We start from the raw sequence: 5,394 nt of genomic DNA, 5'->3' as shown, positions 1-5,394 counted from the left end.
TCCCTGTTTGGTGACTGCGCAAGAATTCCAGTGACTTATGTCATACTCACTTGCAGCCCTTGAAATAGTCATAGAATGGGGCAGAGGTTGGGTAGAGCAGAGCCAGATAAGGAACTCACCAGGGAGACGATGTGCTACGGTCAGGAGTGCCCAGCCTCCTGCTGCCCCCTCTTCTCTTACCATTTTGGCAACTGGTGGGAGAAATGGTAATGGAAGAAACCACTATTGGTGTCATGAGATAGAATCATAGAAACATAAAAGTTGGAAGGGGCCACACAGGCCATCTAGTCCAACCCCCTGCTCAACGCAGGATTAGCCCAGAGCATCCTAAAGCATCCAAGAAAAGTGTGTATCCAACCTTTGCTTGAAGACTGCCAGTGAGGGATGATGTCACTGCCAGAGAAAACCCAGAAGTGATGTCATGCCACTCTGGGAAACACCGGAAACATGATGGTCTTGCCACAGAGCAATTGATAGAGCAGTGTGATGTCACTTCTGGTTTCTCCCCAGAAGTGACATCACATCATGAGGGCCATTACAGTTGTATGCTTCAGCTTGGTTCGGCCGCCTCGACGGTCACTGTTAATTCTATTCACCTAAACCCTGGTACTTATAGGGTCATCAGACCTCAATCTACCATTGTCCTACCTTAACAGGAAAGCCCATCGAACATTTTGCCGTATATTAGGAACACCTTTGTGGATTTGTTCTCCCCCTCCCCTTTCCCCGCACAGCGGAAAACATTTTGCTCTTCAATTTGCTGCTTCTGCGGACTTCTTCAAGATTGGAAATTATCGCCTTTCCCTGATCTCTCCCCTTTCCTCCCAATTTTTCTTACTTAGCTCTTGCATGTGTTTGGGTTCTTGTTTATGTTCATGTTCTTTCTAATAAAAAACCTTTCCAGTTGAACATCAGCCTGATTTATTGGAAAGTTCTTTTAAAGGGAAAATCCTGGTATACAAAAGTGGAAACACCCAGTTACTCCCGCTTGCTTTGTCTCCTCAAAGCTAATTTCCCCAACTAATTAGGAGCCTGTCTATTTGGGTAATGCTGGGCTCTGTCTCAGGATGAACTGCATTTTCTGGGACATCAACCCAGGTAGATTTCCTGCCATGAGCCTTTTCCTTGTCTCCTCTTTCCGTAGAACCTTTCTGAAATTTCAACCACAGACAAACAGACAAACAACTCCTTTCACAGAAGTGGAAGTTTGGACACCCTGCTGTGGACAGCTGTGCTCCTTGAATTACAGGAATGGTTATGGATGTCCCACAACATCAGCCCACCTCAACCCATCCCCTACCAATTGTCTGCACACGCACACACACAGCTTTGCATTACACCTTGGAAACTATTGTTAGTATTCAGTTTCCATTCAGTTAGACCTGCCTTTTCAACTTTTGTACTGTTGAGCAACCCCCGAAACATTCTTCAGGCTTTGAGAACCCCCAGAAGTGGCACAATCAGGCCGTATATGGTTGGGAAGCAGAGCTCTTTACATGCCCAAATTGGGTCCCTCCCTTTCCCACCCCCTCCAGGATCATCATTGGCCATTTCTTTTTTTTTTGGGGGGGGGCAGGTGAACATGATTATATATGGTCATATCACTTGATAAATGTTTTTAAATAACTTTACATACACACACACACACACATATATGTGCCACACCAGTTTTAGTGTGAACAAAAACTATCTTTATGCATCAAAATTATATTCCAAGAGAACAAAAAAGACTTTTATATCTATTCCCCTTTTAACCACAGATAAGCAAAGTGCATGGCTGAGTTTCCAAAAACCACGAATCTTTTACGGCAAACTCAATATACACAGACTAACCTAACTGCATTAAATTGCCCTGTTTTAAAAATCACAGCTTAAGAGGGTTTTTTAATAATAATTCTGGTTGACTTGCAAAAAAGGGTATGAATTTCTCTTGCTACTGCCAGGAAAAAAAGAAAAGAAAAAAGAAGTCACAAGAGGATTTATGGTTTTAGTCAAAAGCCTGCTTTGAGTATGGTCCATCTGTTAGAACACATAAATTTATAGAAAGATTAATTGGTTCATAGGAGTTAAATCTTATTAAGGGGTCTCTCCTTGTCCAACTGCCTGTCTAGGCTGTCAAAGAGATAATTGCCCTGATTAAAGCTGTCCAAAGTAAGAAATACTAACCAGATGAGTCATTAATAAATGTGCCATTATAACAATTAGAAACATCACTTTCGTCAGCTTTCAGTGAAAGGGCGAGTTTATGATCTCTTGTAAGGAGGGTCTGTTTCTCGGCTTTTAGATAATATCCTGCAGAAATTATCCTGAGTTAAAGTGCAGCAGTAATTAGTTTCACAAGTTACTTTCTATCGACTTCTGAGATTCCAGAGGGTTTCCTACCATCGTGGCCTATTATTTTCTATAGAGCGCTTCCATGAGACGGATGCTGAATGCAAATCCAGGCTCAAGGGACCGCCCCCAAGCTCGGCTGCACGAGTGCTAGCATCAAAAGCTGCTGATCCTTCTGGGCAAAAGGTTTTGAAACCCTGTGCTAGAAATGCAACATACACGGGCATTTCACCATCATAAGTGTAAGGGAAAATCTATATCCGTGTTTCCCAACCTTTGAGTCAGGACCCAAAAGTGGGTCAAAAGGTTTCGGGGCAGGTCATGGGCCTGGCTTCGTGAGCATTGCAGCAATCTTTCTCACCTCATTCTCCTTGTCAACATCTTAAATCTTTGTGACAATTGGGGTGAGGGAATCTATCCAGCAACTAGTAACCTTATGACAGTAGCTTGGAGGGAGGGCAATGGAAGGCTGCTGGCTTGGGGGCAGCTGTACTCTTCATGCGATGCTTGTGGGAGTCTCAACAACCTCTAACTGGCCACTGTAGGGAACAAGGCAATGGCCCAGGTGGGCGATGTGGTCATTGTTTGCCTTGGGTGACAAAAAGCCGCAGGGGCACTAACTGGGTTATTTGGAGAGCTTCAAAAGAATCTGAAGAACTGAAGAGGACAGGTGTAATTTATTGTCCATCGTGTAGAACCTTGCCAACTGTAGAAGAAAACGAAGGTTTAAAGAAGAGACAATCCTGACATGGTATTTGGCTGACCTTTATAGGGATAATATTCAAGAATTGTTTTTCCTATTGTTTTTTGAACTTTGACCCATTTTAACAAGCTAATTATCTTAACTTTGTGGTATACTGATGATCAGAAATCAATTGCTGCTTTCCTTTGTCTTTTGGGCCTTGTCTTAATTAAGTGTGCTGATACTAAAAATCAATCTGGGTGTTATTATACGTTAATAATTGATTGTTAACTGATGATCTAAACGAATTTGCCAATTTGATTAATCAATTATTTTTAACCAGTGTTTTAACAATATTTTAAAACAGAGTTTTACTAACAGTTTTGCCAATATACGTCTAATCAATTAATTCTGGATTGATCTAATATTCTGGCTTCTCCCAAACAAAAACACTTGGCAGACCTAGGAGCTTACTGGAGAAGAAAGAAGGACATGTCCCAAAAGACAAGATGGAAGAAAACAGGAGGAGAACAGCAACAGCAACAATGACAATGATAGATAAGTCACAGATTATGCGGGGCTTGGATGAATAACCTAAGGTAGGGGTAGTCAAACTGCGGCCCTCCAGATGTCCATGGACTACAATTCCCAGGAGCCCCCTGCCAGCATTCGCTGGCAGGGGGCTCCTGGGAATTGTAGTCCATGGACATCTGGAGGGCCGCAGTTTGACTACCCCTGTTAGGAGCTTCAAGACTTAATTGAAGGCATGAGAAAAGTAATAGTTGATGTGAAGAAAGAAGTGGTGGGCACTAAGAAACAGCTAGCAGCTAGAATTAATGACCTTAAGCAATCTGTGGAAATAAATACAAGTCAAATAGAAGACACTCAGGCCAAGGTACAACAATCACAGTATGATGTTAAAAAGATAAAAGGGATGGCAAGACTCAGCTGAAGACAGGCTGGAGCATTTAGAGATTCAAGGCAGATGACAGAACCTGAGGGTGAAAGGTTTTCCAGAAGATTTTGGCAAAGATAATCTGACCCAAGATGTCAAGGATTTAGTTCCAGATTATTTGCTGGATGAGGAAATTTGAATTGAAAAGATCTATTCTTTAGATTATTGTTGTTGTTGTATTTGTTTATATTATACTAGAAATTAAGCCCATTTTATGCCTGAATAAAATGGGTGCTAGGAGCCTGTCTTCTCTCGGCGGCGGGAGCAGCCTCAGGGCGGTGAGGCTCTTCCCGGGGCCGAGAGAAGTCAGAGAGAACCCTGCGGGCCCCTCCCCTCCCCCTCCCGAAAGGCCAAAACGGCCTCCTCTCGCCCCGGGAGCGGCGAAATAAATAAATATTCCAGGGCACCAATCAACCAACACAGGGTCTATCTAAATCAGGATAAAGACTGAAGGTGAAAAGATAAACATATGGAGAGACTCAAAATCCTTTCAAGAAATGTGAAAGGTCTAAATGTACCAACAAAAAGCCTTAGCGAGATGTCTGGAAGAAGCAACGAGGTGGCTCAAGCAGAATCGTTTGATGCTTAACCTTTCAAAACCTGGACAGAGTGCAGCTATCGATACCTCACTTCACTAGAAACCTGGGTGGGATGGAGGAACAGGTCACGAGTGAAGCACAGCAGGCTTTCTACCATCTACACCAAGCCAAGCTACTAGTGCCCTACCTGGCCCCAGAACACCTAGCCACAGTGATCCATGCAACGGTCACCTCTAGACTAGACTTCTGCAATTCACTCTATGCAGGTCTACCCTTATCTGGAAACTGCAACTGGTCCAGAATGCTGTGGCCAGGATCTTCACAAGTACTCCATGGAGGTCCCACATGAAGCCTGCTCTCCAATAGCTGCACTGGCTCCCAGTTGAATTCTGGATCAGACTTAAGGTCTTCAAGGCCATACACAGTTTGGGACCAGTGTACCTGAGAGACTGTCTCTCTGCCTACACCTCCCAAAGAACCCTACGCTCTGCCATGTCCAACTGGCTGGTGATTTCTGGCCCCAAAGAAGCATGTTGGACCTCAACTAGGGCCAGAGCTTTCTCTGTCCTCCTGGCCCTCACCTGGTGGAATGAGCTCCCTGAAAAGATCAGGGGTCTGCTTGAATTCCCACAGTTCCACAGGGCCTGCGAAAGGGAGCTCTTCTGCCAGGCATTTAGTTGAGGCCAACCAATCCAACAGCATCCATTGGGTCCCCCAGAAACCCCTAATGATCTAAATTCAAATTGGCCACCTACAGGATTAGGGTTAGAAGTTAATGTGGTTAATGCTGGTTGTAATTCTTGTTGTCTTCAGTCCTGGTACCCATTGTTATCATTGTTCTGATGTTCTACTATGAATTTATACTGTAATATCCCTATCTTTTATGT

Source organism: Paroedura picta, chromosome 10, assembly GCF_049243985.1.
Source record: "Paroedura picta isolate Pp20150507F chromosome 10, Ppicta_v3.0, whole genome shotgun sequence".
Lineage (NCBI taxonomy): Eukaryota > Metazoa > Chordata > Lepidosauria > Squamata > Gekkonidae > Paroedura > Paroedura picta.
The sequence above is the reverse complement of the archived record's forward strand: the minus strand, read 5'-3'. Positions refer to the sequence as shown.